This window comes from Oryctolagus cuniculus, chromosome 1, assembly GCF_964237555.1.
Source record: "Oryctolagus cuniculus chromosome 1, mOryCun1.1, whole genome shotgun sequence".
NCBI classification, from domain to species: Eukaryota; Metazoa; Chordata; class Mammalia; order Lagomorpha; family Leporidae; genus Oryctolagus; species Oryctolagus cuniculus.
This window is the reverse complement of record NC_091432.1, coordinates 64615547-64633551: the sequence shown is the minus strand read 5'-3', so window position 1 is coordinate 64633551 and position 18005 is coordinate 64615547. Positions and strand designations below refer to the sequence as shown.

The following is an 18005-nucleotide window of genomic DNA, read 5'->3' as shown; positions in this document are numbered from 1 at the left end:
CCTGGCCAGAATGCTCAGAGAAAGCAGGCAAAAGCCCCTCGGGAGGGCGGCCCCTGCCTTGCCCAGACAGCTGCCTGTCCTGTTTGTTGCTGGTTCACAGTGAGGTTTCAGGCTGATCACTCTATACTTATTGATCTCTTCTTTCAACAAAAAAGCTTTATTTTATTTGTTTGAAGGCCAAAGAAACACACACACACACACACAGAAAGGCTGACAGAGATCTTCTATCCGCTGGTTCGTTCCCTGAATGCCCACAATAGCAGATACCGGGCCAAGCTTTGGCCAGGAGCTGAGAACTCAACCCAGGTCTCCCATGTGGGTAGCAGGGAGCCAAGCACTTGAGCCATCTCCTGCTGCCTCCCAGAGAAGCTAGAACCAGAAGTGGAGCTGGGACTCCCACCCAGGCACGCTGACGTGGGAAGCAGGTATCCCAAGCAGCACTCTCGCCAATGTGCCAGACCCCCACCCCTGTGTGCTCTTCTGGGTGCTGATGACATCATGGTGAGCAGAGTTATGATTCTGGTCCTCCGCTCGGCTCAAAGTCCGGCTTCCTTAGAGCGTCAGGACTGAGAGGGGGCCTCGGTCCCAGGCTTCTCCACTCCCCCAGCACCTCCCCGGCACAGCCCAATGTGAGTCCCCAGCGGCAGCGCAGACTGGTATTGACTGTGCACCTGGAGCTCTGGCACCACTGAAGCTTGTTAGAACTGCAGCCGGAGGCCCCGCCCCCTTTGCTTATGTAAGCCTTGCACACCACATGGGCCGGCTGCTATTGTAATCCCCATATCACAGATGGCAAAATGAGGCACTGAGCAGCTAAGCAACCTGTCCAAGGCTCTCAGGCTCATAGGAGCAGAGCCAGGATTGGAACGCAAAATCCACACCAATGCACTGCCCCATTCAGTGTCTGTACCTGCACAGGAGACGGTACAACAGGCAAGAAAGAAAAGCAAAAAACCCAAGGAGCCCATGGCACTTCTCAGAAGACTCTAGGAGCCGTCACGTTGGAGCATTGCTGCGTGGGAGCTGGCCACTCCGTCCAGAAAGGGCTGGCAGCAGCTCAGACGACAGTCACACATGCCACTCGGTCCTAACAGAGGTGGCGTGGAAACCTAGCCTAAGGTGGCGACTGGGCTTCCCACAGGCCAAGCTGGGAAAGGCTCTCCCTCCACGGTAGATGAGACCGAGTGTTCAGCCTGGGGGAACAGACCCAGCCACGGGGAGAATCCTGCGTGGAGTCCTGGGAGCCATGCTGGGGTGTGCCCACCCCGATTCAGTAGCACATTCAGCACCAACTGTGTTCAGACCCCAAGCTGCGCTGGAGACCCAGCTGTGAAAAAGCCATGGCCTTGGCATTCCAGGGGCCCCGCTCCAGACAGGGAGTCCATCCCAGGGCACAGGACAAGGAAAGGGCTGTGACCTCTCAGAGCCGCCCTTTATCAACCCCTGCCCCCCAACCCTGCAAACAACACACCATCTGCAGAGGCTATTGGGATAAGGTGGAGGCCAGAGTTTTTGACCTTGAGCCTAAGAATGTCTTAAGACCGTCTTAAAACCTGGTTGTGGCCGAGCTTCTGCACGTCTTTGTGCTGTGGGCGGTGGGAGCCTTGGAGGGCCTCAGCACTTGTGTTTTGGGAGAAAGATCCTGATGGCCTTTGGCTTGGTCACAGGCAGCTGAGCACCCAAGGGCCGAGGGATTCTGCAGAGGTGAAAGTTCATCTCTGCAGCCCGAGGGTGGCTGTTGAGATGGGGTGGTGGCAAGGAAGGGCTTTTCTCCCTCTGGCTGAGGAGTTCACCTGTGGGGTCCCTTTGGCCCTGTTCCTTGTTCTTTCCCTTCTGCCTCGCAGTGGCCCTTCCAGGCACCATGACCCTGTGATTTCCTTGCCCTACGGGGCACCTGCAACCCGAATCTGAACCTCCCTCCCCCGAGGGCCCTGAGCACCCTGTGAGGCAGTAGTGGGCCCTGGTGGGACCTGAAAGGGGAAGTCTCTTTAAAAGGGTGCAAAATGCTCGCCTTGCCCCAAAAGCTGCCTTTAGCAACATCAAAGAGCCGAATCTCACTCCTGAGTTTCCAGTTTCATCAGAGAATAGCAAGGAAGTAGCGGCCCCACCCTTCTGAGGTTGGTTCTTCGTGAGACTAGGAAGGAGAACTTACCAATCACATCTTCCTGATGGCTTTTGGTTCTCTCCTGAACAAGCTGGACAGGATGGATGGGATGCAGATCCTGCCTTTGTCCCCACCCTCTGATTGCTCCCCAAACTGTGCTTAAAAGACTCCACTCCCACCGGAGCTCCCTCCTGGCCACTGCGGCCTCCTGGCACCTTGCTTTGCTCACCGCCTTGTCCTCATGGAAATTCTTCTTTCACGTGCGACAAGAACTGAGGTCGCCTTTGTTTGCCCGTTTTACCCATAACACCACTGCTGTCCCGAGGAGCAGGGGTTTCTGGGTTCACTGCCACCCACCCCAGAGAGCACAGGGACATTTTACGGGGTCCTTCCTTCCCCCTGCGTTGGCCCCTGGCGTGGGGAGGGGACCTCCCTGGGGCTCCTCCCAAGTGCGGAGTTCTGCCCAAGTGACCTGGGTGTCTTTGCTGGCGGTGGATGGGTCTGCAAACGTCCCAGCGTCAGAGCCAGGGCCGGCATCCTTGGCGCACTGGCGCTGGAATGAGGGGAGGTTAGAGCTGGAATGAGAGAGCTGAACTTTGGAATGTTTGATTAAGAAGAGACGCTTAGGGCTAGGACTGTGGAATAATAAACAATGATAGCCTGCTGGATGAAGGGAAATTGGGGCCAGAAGCGATGCCAGTGTCCCTCCACCCCACCTCCCGCACCGCTGAGGGGAGAGCTGGAGAGAGCTGGAGAGGTCTGACCCTGGCCGGGCCCCACTGCCCAGCAGCACCCTCTCCTTAGGGCCCTGGGGACAGCCCCAAGGCCTCTGGAGCAGCAGAATGGAGACCTTGGTCGGCCCTGCCCCAGCCCCAGGCTCCCACTGGTCCATCGAGGCACCCGCCACCGCAGGGGATATATTTAGGTGCCCTCCCCAAATACGTTCCCACAGCTCACGACACTGCCTTTTATGTCCCCTCGTCCTCCAGCGCCTCCGGGCACCTTCTCTAAACCACCCCGATGAAGTCACCAAGAACGCAGGCTCTGACTCTGCCAAGGGCTCAACTCTGACCTCACAGCCTCCCTTCCAGCCTGCAGGGCCTGCCCTGCAGCCGTGACCACTGATCCTGTCCGTCTTGGCTTCCCTCATACCAGACAGAGCTTCCAAACACCCCCAACAGACAGACAGACAGACGCACACACACACACACACACATGCTGCAGTGCACACACACATGCTGCAGGGCACACACACCGTGCACACACACACGCACGCTCCAGCACACAGGCCCACATCCGCCTGCTCCTCCAGCGTCTGTCAGGACAGAGGGGCTGTCTGCAGCCCCGTGGCTGCCCCTGTGTTTCTCCCCTGCCTCTCCCACGCTCCAGCCCAGGCCTGCATCGCCCCCCTCACACAGGAGTCGGACGTCACAGAAGTCAAAAATGATACCGTCTAGGGACAGGAAGGGGCCCTCAGCTGTGGCCGTGTGTGGGGCTTTGAGTGCCACCTGCCCAGCTCCTTGGGACCACGGGCTTGGTGAGAACTCGGGGTTCCCACTGGTAAGGGGGTCGCTACTGCTACCGTCATAGACTTTGGTGTGCTGGAGGCTGTGCCAAACTCTTCATATCCAGAAACTCAGCCCGTCCTCACCATAACCCGATGAGGCAAAGACCCCTAGCACCTCCACTTTACAAAGAAGGAAACTGGGGTGCAGAGAGGGGAAAGCTGGGGCTGGGATCTGAATCATACCCAGAGGACACACCCCCTCTGAACAGCCCCAGAGGCTGTCTGCTGGGGACCCCCTTCCCTGCTGTCGCCGTGGTCTTGCAGCCTCCTCAGTAGTCAGGGCTCCTCCCAGGCTCAGCTGCCCTGTGGCCGTGACTAAGGCACCCCCAAAATACACACACACACACACACACATACACACACACCTCCCATCTCCATTTGGGGGCCAGGCAGGGGACTCTTGCTCTCCAGGGTGCTGGAGACAGCCCTACAGGATGAGAGAGTGTACCTGCAGCCGGCCCCTGCCATGCAGCACACACACAGGGGGAACCCAGCCTCTCTGGCACAGTCACACTTAGCAGGTGTCCGCACGCCCTGATCCACTGGCCCTAGTGCACGCTAACCAAATAGTATTAAGTCCCATACCCTGCCCGCACCTTGCACATGCCCAAACTCCTCCCCGTGGGCAGCAAGCCTGGAGCAGGCAGCCCTGTTCCGCAGCTCTGAGCCGCTGGGCACCCGAGGCGCCTCTGGCTCCGCCCCTCACCTGTCCCGCGGCGCTGCTCCAGCTCCGGGAGGCGAACCTGAGAACCGAGGCGCCTGTGAGATAGCGGCTGCGACTCTGGAGGCGTTGGATCTGCAAGAGAAGAGCAGCTGGGAGGGGCTATGACCCAGCGCCTTGGCGGCTGCGCTAGAGGCCCGCCCCTGGAGGCCAGCCCCTGGAGACCGAGGGGGAGGTGATGGAGCTTGGAGGGGGCCGGGCGCCAGGGGACAGCTCCCGGGCTGGGACTCTGGGGCCCAAACCCGCTTCGCATGCCTACCATCCTCTGACCCTAGTTTCCCTTTTTGCATCTGGCAATGGACTGGGAGATTAAATGGTGATTTCTCCTTCTCCTGCCCCCTGACCCGCTAGCTTCTGGGACAGGGGTGGGGAAAAGATGGTTAAGGTGTTATTACAGGTGTGCTATGCACACCTGTAGGCCTGGCATAGCGGGGCGCTGGGTGTTTTAATGCATGACTTCATTAAGTCCTCATAGCAACTCCAGAGGTCTTGTTACCCCCATTCTACAGCTGGGGAGCTGAGGCCCCAGGAAGCTGGGGTCGGGGGCACGTCCCACACCATCCTCGGCTCTCTGACCTTCCCAGCAGCCTCAGGAGCTTGGTGCTGTGTTAAGTCCATATTGCAGATTCAGGGTGTGAGGTTCAGGGTCTGCTGCAGGTCTCCCAGTTGCTGGGCGTGGGTGGGCGTGGTGCCAGGGATAGTGCAGTGGGATGGCACCTGGCACAGCAGTGCTCCCCAAAGTCAATGATCCTCCCCCCTCCTCCTTCATCCCCTAAGACCTGGCTGCTGGACAGAGACTTCCACGCCCTCTTCTCTGAGACCTCCTCTGACCCGCGTCCCCAGGTGCAAGCCAGCCCATCCGCCCCGCAACCACCGCAGCCTTCACTCCTCGGTTACTGCGCTCCTCTGTGTGCAGGGTCCCGGACCACGCACTGAGGTGCACCGGGCAGTGTGCATGGTGCTGCCTGGGCGGAGCTCAACACCTAGCGGAGAACACGCACTTTACAAGTCACAAAAATGACTTATTCATTTGAGGTCGAACAACAGGAAGAGAGAGACAGCTTTCATTTGCTAGTTCACTCCCCAAATGCTCCCAGTAGCCGAGGCTGGGCCAGGCTGAAGCCAGGAGTCAGAAACACCATCCTGGTCTCCCACATGGTCTCCCCAAGTACATGAGCCACCATCCACTGCCTTCCCCAGTGAATCAGCATGGAGTGGAGCAGCCAGGACTTGAACCAGTGCTCTCATATGGGATACGGGTTTCCCAAGCAGCATCTTAACCCGCTGCACTACCATACCTGCCCCTACAGTCACAAAAGTGGGTACCTGTCGTGAGCCCACACTGTGCGATGCACTGAGAAGGAAGGGTGAAGGACTGGATGAGAGATCCTGGCGCGGGGAGTGGGCGATCCAGGAAGGCTTCTCAGAGGAAGTGACATTTCAGAGGAGTTGGTTGCAGCAGAGGAAGGGGAAGGGGAAACTGCACAGAGATCCTGAGACAGGAAAGGCCTTCCAGCCGCTGTCCTTGGAGGGGCTGCCCGTCTGGTCCAGTCCCTGCCCCGGGTCCACCAGATCCTGCCAGGACACGGTGAGCGCCACGCCCCTGCAGCAGCGCACACGTCCAAGTTGGCCACTCCTGGACACGTTCAGGAAGCTCCGTGCGGGCTGCACAACACCCCTGTTGGTTCTCCCCCTGCATCCCAGGCTTCCCTGACAGCCGGGTCCCACCCTCCTCTCTGCCCACTCTGCACATCCACGTTGTCCTGGCGCAACCTCTGCGTATGGGCACTCACAGCCCCAGCTGTCCCCTGTGGCCCAGCTCTGCCGCTCCCGGGATGTCTCCCCCTCCCATGGCCTCAGGGCCCCTTCCTCACAATGGTCCCCCATGTCCTCACCTTGGGGACAGTGCCATAGGCCCAGTCCCTGTGATGCTCAGACGTCAGCTCTGAGCTGTTTTACCCAACAAATGTGTATTGAATTCCTACTGGGTGCCAGCATCAAGGAACAATTTTTTTTTTTTTTTTTTTGACAGGCAGAGTGGATAGTGAGAGAGAGAGACAGAGAGAAAGGTCTTCCTTTTGCCGTTGGTTCACCCTCCAATGGCTGCCGCGGCTGGCGCACCATGCTGATCCGAAGGCAGGAGCCAGGTGCTTCTCCTGGTCTCCCATGGGGTGCAGGGCCTAAGGACTTGGGCCATCCTCCACTGCACTCCCGGGCCTCAGCAGAGAGCTGGACAGGAAGAGGGGCAACTGGGACAGAATCCGGCGCCCTGACCGGGACTAGAACTCGGTGTGCCGGCGCCGCAGGCAGAGGATTAGCCTAGTGAGCTGTGGCGCCGGCCAGGGAACTATTTTTTTAATGTTTTGAATTTTGGGATTCAAAAGACAGAGCAAGAGCGAGAGTTTGCCTTCAATCTGTCAGTTTACTCCTCACATGCCCACAACAGCCAGGAGCCCAGAGCTCAGTCTGGGTCTCCCATGTGGGTGGCAAGACCCCAAGCACCTGAGCCATCATCTGCTGGGTCCCCGGTGTGCATCAGCAGGGAGCTGGATCAGAAGTGGAGCTGAGACTCGAACCGCACCCTCCAGAATGGCATGTGGGCATCCCAAGTGGTGATTTAACCACAGCACCCAACGCGCAGCCCACCCGATAGCTCTTGGACTTCCTATGTGTCCTCCCACTGACATTAAGAAGGGGAGAACTGAAAGAAGTACAGGAAACCATGGCGCCCCACAGGTGCTGTGGGCTTCCGGTGAGAAGGGGCCACGTCCCTCTTCGAATGTCATAGACGTGACTCTCTTCATTTGTTTGCGTGAGTCCTCTGGCTGAAAACCTCTACACACAATCAACAGTAGGCTGCAGGATTCTGAGCAGAAAGGAGCTGAGGTCTCAGGGGGTTTGATGAGCCTGCCATTGAAATTTCTGGAGAGCGATTAGCCGAGTCTTGGGAAACCCTCAGAGCAAAGAGGAGGACGTTTGGTGCAGGGAAACCAGCAATTAGATTTCTGGAGCCAACCCACCTGTTCTTATGTCAGCAAACCCTGCCTGTAAGTGGTCGGTGTGGTTCCTTGTCCTTTACACTCGAATCCCCCCTGGAAAATGGTAGCCCGTCTACGAGTGCCACGACACAAACAGAAACGCGACCCGTGTGGAGGGTGCTCTAAGGGAAGTGGAGGACGCGGGACCGAACGTGCCGTGAAGCTCTGGCCGTGCGGCAAAGGCGGAGACAGCACCGTGGGTGACGCCGAGAGGTGGGCTGGCAGCCAGAGCTGGTGCTGGCGCCGTGACTTCTCTCACTGGTCCTGGAATGGCATACCAGCTTCCCGCCCTAGAACTGACTAGTAGCTTGGAGACCTGGAGGTAAGTCATTGTGTTTTGTTTTGTTTTTTAATTTTTGACAGGCAGAGTGGACAGTGAGAGAGAGAGACAGAGAGAAAGGTCTTCCTTTTGCCGTTGGTTCACCCTCCAATGGCCGCTGCAGCCGGCGCACCGCGCTGATCCGAAGCCAGGAGTCAGGTGCTTCTCCTGGTCTCCCAGGGGGTGCAGGGCCCAAGCACTTGGGCCATCCTCCACTGCACTCCCTGGCCACAGCAGAGAGCTGGCCTGGAAGAGGGGCAACCGGGACAGAATCCGGTGCCCCGACCGGGACTAGAACCCGGTGTGCCGGTGCCGCAAGGCGGAGGATTAGCCTAGTGAGCCGCGGCACCGGCCGTAAGTCATTGTCTGCTGAACACTCGGCTCCCACCCAAACACAGCAGTGCAACTCCTTCGTCTGGGCATCAAATTCAGGAGTCTGGATCCCATGGAGGCTGAGCACTGCACCAGGGGCTCTCGCTTATTTACATGACTTTAAACGGAGTCACGGACTCTGTACCCGTCCTGCTTCGGCTGCCTCTCGTTTGTTTCATCTGGAACAGAAAGCTCATCACAGGCTTGTTCCATCCTTGTGAAAACAACGGCATTTTGGAAATGTTTGTCTTTCAACGCATCAGCTCTGACAGGTGCTGGCAGAAGAGAAGGAGGCAACAGTCATCTTTAATTTAAAATTTTGTGTATTGATTTTCATTTTATTTTTATTTTTAAAAAGATCTTGTTTCTTTATTTGAGAGGTACAGTTACAGAGAGAGAGAGAGAGAGGAGAGAGAGAGGTCTTCCATCCACTGGTTCACTCCCTAAATGGCCACGACAGCTGGAGCCAATTGGAAACCAGGAGCCAGGAGCTTCTTCCAGGTCTCCCATGTGGGTTCAGGGGCCCGAGCACTTGTGCCATCCTCCACTGCCTTCCCAGGCCACCAGCAGGGAGCGGGATTAGAAATGGAGCAGCCAGGACTTGAACCAGCACCCATATAGGATGCCAGTGTTGCAGGTGGAGGCTTAGTCTACTATCCCACAGCCCCGGCCCTTAAGAGGTTTTTTTTTTTTTTTTTTAATAGTTCTCCTTTTCCTTAGAATATGTCTTTCTTAGGAATGTGTGGTGAGGCAATTATTAATTCCCCAGAAAAACAAAAAGTTTTGCAAGAAACAAAAAAAAAATTATAGAATGCCATGAAGATGTTACTGTGAATGATATTTTTTGATGTCACAAAAATTGAAACTCTGAATGTTTAACCAAAAATTGGAGGGAGAGCGAGGCAGGAGGGGTGTGGGGACAGGGCAGCTCTGGGACAGCAAGGTTCCTAGACGGACGCCACGGCGCCGCCCCCCCCAGGCCAGCTGCCCTGGCTGTTTTGATGGCCCAAGAGGCAGGGCCATTTCCTCTCCTACTTCATTATAGGCAAGTAATTTGGCATCTGCTCAGCTCAGTCCTGGTCTCAGAACAAATGGATCCAATTAAAAGGCCATCATAAGGGAATTCAGGGCAGGAGGAGAAGCCATTGATCAAATCAATGCCCAGCTGCCCAGGGCTGCTCTGTGGTCTTCTGTGGCCCAGTGCTCCCCCACCTCTCTGCCCAGGCCTCTCCCAGAGCGGCCCAGACCTGGGCACCTTCCTGCTGCCCCGTGGTACCCTCCACCCCTCTCCCATCCATCCTTGGCATGTGTGTCCCCCTTTGTCTTGACACTCCTCCCCAGGAATCCCCTTGGCTCTGCCTCCCGTGGGCAGCCAGGCCTTGGGACCCTTACTCTGCCTCACTCTCGCCTCTGGAAGGCCCTTCCTGATTGATAAACTCCCACGCCCCTCCAAGTGTTTGCTCACATCACCCCTCCCACCCCTCCTGCCACCCTCCCTGCCCACCCATTTGCTTACTTTTCCCACAGCATTTGTTACCTTAAATTTTTTTTGTAATGTTAATTGATTTATGTGAGAGAGAGAGCTTCCATCTGAGGGTTCACTCCCCAGATGCCTGCTGGAGCTGGGAGCCTGGAATTTAGTCCAGATGTCAGCATGAGTGGCAGGGCCCTCACCGCTGCCTCCCAGGGTCCCCGTTAGCCAGACCCCCAGCCAGGTATTGGGCCCAGGCATCTCAACCAGTATAATTTTTTAAAAATATTTATTTATTTATTTGAAAGTCAGAGTTACACAGAGAGGAGAGGCACAGAGAGAGAGAGAGGGGTCTTCCATCCACTGGTTCACTCCCCAGATGGCCGCAATGGCTGGAGCTGCGCTGATCCGAAGCCAGGAGCCAGGAGCTTCTTCCGGGTCTTCCACGTGAGTGCAGGGGCCCAAGGACTTGGGCCATCTTCTACTGCTTTCCCAGGCCACAGCAGAGAGCTTCAACCAGCATAATTTTAAAGAGATAAAGCTTATTCTGGTTCAAAAACTTTCAGATCCATATGTGGCTTTTTCATATCAAGCATTTCCCATCAACCTCTGCAATAGTTTGTCCTACTTTTCCCCACTGCAAGCCGTAATACTTCACTCATTCAACAAGTAATTATTGTGCACCTACTATGTGCCCAGCACTGTTCTTGGCACTGAAGATAAAGCAGTGGCCCAGACAGAGACCCCTGTCCTCGGGGAACTCTTGTTCCAGCAGGAGGAGAGAGAATCCCCTTTCCCATGGTGAGGAAGCTGACCTGCCCAATGTCACCCAGGAAATGGCAGAGCCGGGATTCATTCCGGCGTGTGCGACCCCAGGGCTTCCACGCTTTCCATGTGTGAGGAAGGCGGGTCCTGGGCTGAGATGCAGCCTGAGAGCTGTGTGGGTGGAGAGCGAGCCCCGTGGCAGGTGAGGCTTCCCCTGGCACCTGCCAGCTCTGGACACCCCCCAGCTCACCATGACTTCTGAGTGAGCTCCCCACATTTCACCCTCAGACACGCTGCTGGAACCGAGTTACAGGCCCTTCGTGGGTAGGGGGTAAACCCTAACTTCTGCTCAGATGCAGTCCCAGGCAGTGCTGTCCCCACTGCCAGCGCGTGGAGCACAGTTGTGGAAGCTGCATTGTAAATGAGGCCTTCTGGGGCATGGAGGGGGCGGGGTCTCTGGTGGGGGTGGGGTCGTGGGAGTAGGGCAGGGAGGGAGTGCGGACACCCAGCCTGCCAAGGCTGCCCTGGGACAAGGAGTAGATGTGCTAGGTCCCAGCTGGGTAGAGGCCCAGGGCTCCCGTGCAGAGAGCCACCCCCAGGCAAAGGGGTTGTCCAGGAGGGAGCAGCAGGAGATGGACACCGTGGCTCGGTCAGGCCCCGTCACATGTTTGGAAAGTGACAGTGCAAGTTGTACTGTTTCAGTTTCCAGTCCTCCCCCCTCCCGTGCCCCTCAACAGCCCCTTCGCCAGCCGCCAGCCGACTTTTCTCCTACGGCCACAGGATAAGGGCTGCACCTGTTCCCCGTCTCCTGTCGCTGCAGCAGCCACTTTTGGCCACCAGGAGGCAGCACTGCAGCATCCCCCGCCAGAGAGGATCGGCAAAGCCAGGGCAGAGCACGAGGCCCGGGGCTGCAGCTCTGGGCTGCTCCCAGGAGTTCCGAGTGGAGGCAGAGGGGGGCAGCCGAGTCCTCTTTGCGTGCCCCATCTCTACCTGCCCTCCCCAAGCCTATCCACGCACATCTGCTGGTTTTAGGCTGACCTCCAAGCAGTCCCCCAGGGTCTTTCTCTGATCTCCCATTGGGTAGCTGGCTGGCCACCTAGGGTCCTCTGGCTATTGGGTACCTGCCGGGCGTGCCCCTCCCCCTCCCCATTCTCCGGAGCGGACCACATAGCCCACACACACGCATGCGCGCACATGTCTGCACAGGCTGCTCATTGACCTGTACAGCAGGCCTGTTGGTTCCTCCCCCACATTCTACAATTGCTTCAGTCACAACGGCTAACAGTTTAATCCCGCAACGAGGGGGAGCTTTTCACGTGGCTGCTGATTTGGAATTTGGCTCCAGGACACAAATCCAAGGACACACTGGATAAAAATGCCCCACTTTCCAGAGAAACCTGAAAACAGCTGGGGTGGGCGCCTTCTCCAAGTTCCCGCACCCTGGCTCTCCAACAGGCTGCCTGGCTCCCCAAGATCGCAAGGCACCTCTGCCCAGGTGAGACCTGGGCCAGGTGAGCAGGGTGGCGTGGGAAGGGGCCAGGAGAGGGCTGCTCTTGGGGGGTCACTCGGGGAGAGCCGGCTGTCAGAGTCCCAGGAGGAAAGGTGTGGCACCCTCAGGTCTTGGGAGAGTTTGATGAGCCGTTTTTGAAGGTGTGAACTGGCATTTGGAGGGCTCACGCAGAGGGCCACACTGATGGCCCGAGAAGGGAGAGCAGGGAGGGGAGGGGCGGTGAAGCACCCGGCCAGCAGGTAAGAGCTCCTTGGGATGCCTGCCTCTCTTGCTACAGTGCCTGGGGTTGCGTCCTGGCGCTGCTCCCAATTCCAGCTTCCTGCTAATGTGCACCCTGGGAGGCAGCAGGGGGATGGTCCAAGTGGCTGAGTCTCTTCCAGCCACATGGGAGATCTGGATTAAATTTCTGCCTCCTGGCTTGGGCCTGGCCCAGCCCCAGTCACTGGCATTTAGGGAGGAAGCCAGTGGATGAGAGATCAATCTCTCTCTCTCTCAAAATGAAAGATAAAATTAAATTTTTGTAAAGGGAGAGCTATGCCAGGAGCAGGGAGGACACCCAGGCTCTAGTCTTCCTCACCCCAGCCCAGCCCCCGAGGAGAGGGGGACATCAGGAGGGTCCCAGGCACAGGAAAGAGGACGAGGAAGCATTGACTTGGGGGAATAAAGTCTTCAACCTGAGTGAACTTTGTAACCCCAAAGTGACTCAGAGTGTGGGAGCTTGCTGCAGGTGCAGTGGACTGGTGGGTAGGGAAACTCCCGCCCATCTGACAGGCGAAGAGGCTGAATTTGCAGTCGCAGAACTGGCGGTGGCTGGCCCTGCCTCAGCTTCCCCATGGCCCCCACCCTCCCAGGGAACCCTGAGTTGGGGGCAAGCTGACGGCACTGTCTCAGGCTGTGCCGCTGCTCTAGGAAATGTCGCAGACCCAGTGGCTTAGGGACCACAGAACCACAGACGTTGATTTCCCCCAGTCCTGGAGGCGAGAAATCCAAGGCCGTGGCTGGTGCCATCGGGGGCCCTGGACGGCTCTTGTCCGGGCTGCAGGCTGCATACATCCCTGGGTCTGCTCAGGTGGTCAGAGAGCTCTCAGAGGCTCCACCCTCCTGACCTAGTGACCTCCTGAAGGCCCCGCCTCCTGAGACCGCCACTTTGAAGGTTAGGGTCTCAGTGTGAAAATCGTAGGGGGCACAAACATGTGGTCATCACAGCCACATTGTGGGGGGTGGGGCGGAGAACGGCTGTCCCTGCAGAGAGCTCGCGGCTACAGGTCAGCATGTGAGCCACACCCCCTTCCGGGTCACTCCATCTTCTTCCCAGGGCGCTCATCCAGGGAGCTCTTGGGGCAGGCGAGTGCTACACAGTTGGGATGCCCCGGCCTACAGCACAGTGTCTGGGTTTAAGTCCCGGCTCCACTTGCGATTCCAGCTTCCTGCTAATGCAGACCCTGGAGGCAGTGGTGATGGCTCAAGTCCTTGGGTGCCCCCACCCACCCACGTGGGAGACTCGGATGGAGTTCCAGCTCCCATGTCAGCCTGGCACGGCCCCAACTGTTGGAGGCATTCGGGGAGTGAACCAGCATGTGGGAGTGCTCTCTCACTGTCTCAAAAGAAAAAAAGTGGGGGGGGGGGCTGGCACTGTAGTGTAGTGGGGAAAAGCCGCTGCCTGCAGTGCCGGTATCCCATATGGGCACTGGTTCTAGTCCCGGCTGCTCCACTTCTGATCCAGCTCTCTGCTATGGCCTGGGAAAGCAGTAGAAGATGACCCAAGTGCTTGGGCCCCTGCACCCATGTGGGAGCCCAGGAAGAAGCTCCTGGCTCCTGGCTTCGGATCAGCATAGCTCTGGCTGTTGTGGCCATCTGGGGAGTGAACCAGCAGATGAAAGACCTCTCTCTCCCTCTGCCTCTGGCTTTCAAATAAAATAATAAGTAAATCTTAAAACACACACACACACACACACACACACACAGAGTGAGCTCTCCATTCCAGGAGGCACAGGCTAGAGTCCTGCAGGTGACCAGGGAGCCCGCATTCGCCCCTGGCCGCTGACCTCAGGCAAGGCACAGCCCTCTCTGGGCTGTCAGGCAATCCCTGGGGTCTGGCCAGGAGAGGAAGTCCCTTCCTGCTGGCTGTGTCTCCCAGGCGTTCACATGCCGCAGCCCAGGGGCTCACAGGGGCCTCCAGTGCGGGAAGTGACATCAGGGAGGTGCTGGGAGCAGGCAGGGGCGGGGCACGAGATATTTTGGGAGCAGAAGATCCCCCACGTCACTGCTGGACAATGGTCCGGGGCAGGCATTGTGCCGGGAGTGGAAAATCCTCCTCTGACTCCATCTGCAAAGGCTGAGAATAGTGCAGAGTGCGGGGTGGGGCCGGGGACAGGGTTTGGGGCTGAGGGGCTAGCAGCCGCGCCTGGCCATTGTTCCTGGGGCAGGGCCACCGTTGGCCCCTAGCTAGCTAGTCAATCAGAAGCGAGTCTGGAGGCCCCGACTGGAGAAAAATGACTGGGCCGAGCGGAACCCCCTTGAAGATGGGGAGACTGGCCCAGAGACAGGAGATGACCCCATGAGCCATGGGTACCTGAGGATTGGGGGGGAAGGCAGTTCAATTCGGGCTCACCCCCACGCCTCCCCTGCAGCCCGCTCAGTCCTGCCAGGCTCCACCTGCCACCCCAGGGGAGGAGGGCCCTGGACATTGCCCTGCGTGGCAGCAGTGGGGTCACTGCAGCTCTCTGGTCACCTAGGGGAGACTCACTGCCCCCACTCCCGGCGGCTCTCAGGACCGCCTCGGGGGCAGCTGTGGTTGGGCTCTGATGATGATGGAGACACCAGAGCCTTAACTGAGGCGGAAGGAATAGAACGGGCAGCAAGGTCTCCATGTCCCAGACGGTGGCCCAGAGAAGGCCGGCAAGGGGCCTCCAGTAACCCCCAGATCACAGGTCACCCCCAGGTCACAGGTCACCCACAGGTCACCCACAGGTCACAGGTCACCCCCAGGTCCATTCATTGCCTGCTCTGGCCCAGCCCCAGGCCTGTCCTCTCAGCCTGGGTCTCTGGGTTCGTGGTGGTCCAAGGTGTGGCTACAGACCCTCATGCTTGGCCTGGCCCCACCTGCTGCCAGGGGTGGGTGAGCTCTCTTCCTCTCCCTCCTCCCGCTGTCCCCTCTCCCTGCTACCCTCCCATGGGCAGGCACCTGGACAAGGGTCTGGAAACGCTCAGGCCTGGGTGCCCAGAAGCCCCCTGCAGCGTGGCAGGACAGAGGGTGGTGCCACCCTCACCCCGCATGGACCTGCTTCCGCCTCCAACACCTGCCCCAGGGCCCTAACCAGGGACCATCCTCTCCTCCAAGGTGGGGACACAGGAAGTGATGTCAGCCCCGCTGCCCTGGCTTCCCACACGCTGGGCACCATGCCACATGCTTCCTGGGTGCCGGCTGGGGCGAGCCTCCCAACGCCCTCTGTGGGGTGGAGCTTCACTCGGATGAGAGGGCTGAGGTGCTGTGCGGTTGAGTGGCTTCCCGGAGGCACCAGGCTGCAGAAGCAGAGACCGCCTTCACAGCGGGCGGTCTGGGGTCCCTGTCCTGGCTCTGCTGCCTCTGCCATCCTGCCTCTGGCCCCGCAGGGCTGGCAAGTGACGTGGGGTCAGAGAAAGGGGCTTCGTCTGGATGTCGGGGGGCCCTGGCCTCAGCCTCGACGCACCCCCTCCTGCCTGAAGAAGCTGGAGACCTCACCCCCCGCCTCCTCCCTGCTGGCTTGTGGACTGCATGGACGACGGTGCCTGCTTCACAGAGCTGCGGGGAGGAAGGGCTCCCGTGCTGGACGGGACAGGGCGCTGCGTGGCGCCTGGGACGGGGTAGTGTGTGAGCTCCCGGCCCCTCCGGGCACTCAGGGTTTACTGGGAGCAGCTGCTGCTGCATCACTGCCCCGCACTGACCCCCCCCACCGCCTTCCTCCCAGACCCCACCCTGCGTCCCAGGCCTCAGCCGGGTGGTTGGATGACAACACAATTCTCACAAAGGCACAGCCTGCCCTGCAGGGTGGCAGGGCAGCAGGAGTGCCTGAGCCCTTGGCTCACGTCCGGGCGCCACGCTGACCTGCTGGATGACCTTGGGCAAGGCCCCACCCCTCGGTGGCCTTGAGTCTCCAGCCAGGCTGGATCATCCCGGGCAACTCACCTGCCCTTTTGCAGTGGAGTCAGCAGCCCTGGGAAGTGACGTCAGGGTGGGGAGGTGGGCAGGGCAGGGAGGCCATGAGGCCAAGAGGGGCTATTTTGAGGTCAGGCGGGTTCCCCCAGGAAGCTGCTAGACAATGGTCTGGGGCCAGGAGTGGAAAATCCTGATCTTACTTGGGCTGAAAATAGCATGAGACGGCAGCGGCCAGAGCCTCACACGCCTGGCAGGTGGCAGCACACCAAGCAGCAGACCAGATGTCCACGCGAGGGCTCGGAGGTGAGACCCTGGGTCCCCACTCATCTCCTCCCCTGCTGCCGCCAGATTAGGTGGTGACTAGGTACCCCCCCACACCCAGGTCCTTAGATGCCTGCTGGCAGGGGCTCAGGGACAGTTCCCGGGGCTAGGCCAAAGTGGTCTCCACCCACCAGGGGACTCTCAGGGCCTTGGTCTGAGTGGGGGTTGGGCAGCACTAGAGGATGGGGCTGGGGAGCCGGGGCCAGGCAGCCGTGGCCTCACCCCAACCATGGACACACATGCAAAGCCACGTCGCACCAGCCCCTGGCTCCAGCTCTAAGCAGGACAGAGGGGCCCCAGCTGAGCATCCACACTCCTGGCCAGCAAAGCCTCTCACCTGGGTAGGGGCTCCCTGTGCACTGGGATGGGGCTCAGCCCAAGTAGCAGCCGGTGAGAAAGACACAGGCTTGGGACCACCTGAAGGAGGAAGTCACCAGGATGGCTCAGAGGGACTCCGGCCACGTTACGGGAAGTATCGAGCCCAGGCGGCCTCACGCTGTTCTGGGCAGCTCACCCACATTGCACAACGCCGAGTAATCATTTGAGTCATGGCCTGTGATGGGCCCCAGTCACGTGAGGGAGCCGCACACGCAGACTGTACAGAGAGGGAGGCACAGTGGGGAGGGTGCAGAGGCCGCAGGAGGAGTAGAGGGCCCTCTCTCACTAGGGTGGGCCCCCATGGCAAGGACTCGCCCAGAGGGCAGCTTTGCCCTTCCCTGCCCAAGGGCCGGGGCTGGCCCCTGCCTCGCTGAGCTCCACAGATCCTGGCAGGGCCCCAGAGGCTGTCACAGCTGAGGCCCCTCTCCCCCAGCCTATGCCCGACCCAGCCTGTGCCCAACCATGAAGCTGTGCAGCTGGGGTTTCCCCAGAGGGCAGAGGGCTGCCCGGGAGGAGGACTGTGTCTCTCCCACTTACCCAAGCGCACAGAGAGCCTCAGGTCGGGGCAAGGAGAGTGCCTCCTTGTGAGCCTGCCCCCACCTGGCCTCATCTCGGCCTTGAGCCTGGACACCTGCCGGCTCACCTGCCTGCCTGTGGCTCCTGCACACACAGCCTGCTGCCTTGCCTTCCTGTCTTTGCCCAGCCTGCGTCCTATACTTGGGTGTTCTCCTGTGAAATAACTGCTTTTCTCAGAAGCCACAACTCAGGAGTCACCCCACCTACTCCAGGAAATTTCCCCTGACCCCTGGCCACGGCCCCAGCCACTCAGCGTGAACCATGGTATGCTGGAGCAGCTCACGCCTGCTTGCAAGGGCCAGCTGTTAAACACACAGGAATTTTGCAAAGGAGCTGACATGGTGGTGGTGGTTTGAAACTGGCCAGAGCAGATCTGCACCATGGCCATGGCCAGTGCCACAGGTAAGGGGCTCCCTGCACCCCACTCCCCCAGACCCAATTAAATGGTTTAACATTGCCAGCTCATGATGTCTGTCAATTGAACTAGGAGCACAAGGATGGGACCCACGAGACTTCCCTGTGCCCAGCACAGCGCTGAGCACTGACGCCAACTGGCTTTAAGGTGGGGGTGATCTGGGCTCTGGAAAGGGGACCCCTGGGTGAGACACCCCCTGAAGTAGCTGGGAGGAAGGCAGGTGGCAGAACAGAACAGGTCAGAAGGGCCCTTGTGTGGGTGGTGAAGGCTTCCCAGGCCACGCCCCCAGCCCCCGACAGCAACAGGCCATGGC

General features: G+C 59.1%; 1 protein-coding gene across 10 annotated transcripts in view; it reads right to left on the bottom strand.

Annotated features, from left to right (window-relative positions):
• P2RY6 (pyrimidinergic receptor P2Y6) overlaps positions 1-4459 on the bottom strand; it is a 28176-nt gene extending 23717 nt beyond the window's left edge. For 7 of the 10 annotated variants that reach the window (XM_070075061.1, XM_070075080.1, XM_070075068.1 and 4 more), the window contains exon 1: positions 4378-4458. The gene's annotated coding sequence lies outside the window, so the exon portion shown is untranslated. Of the gene's footprint in view, positions 1-4377 lie in introns of all 10 variants that reach the window. The other 3 variants (XM_017344821.3, XM_070075063.1, XM_070075087.1) reach the window with 2 other exon arrangements.
• Between the last annotated feature and the right edge of the window lie 13546 nt (positions 4460-18005).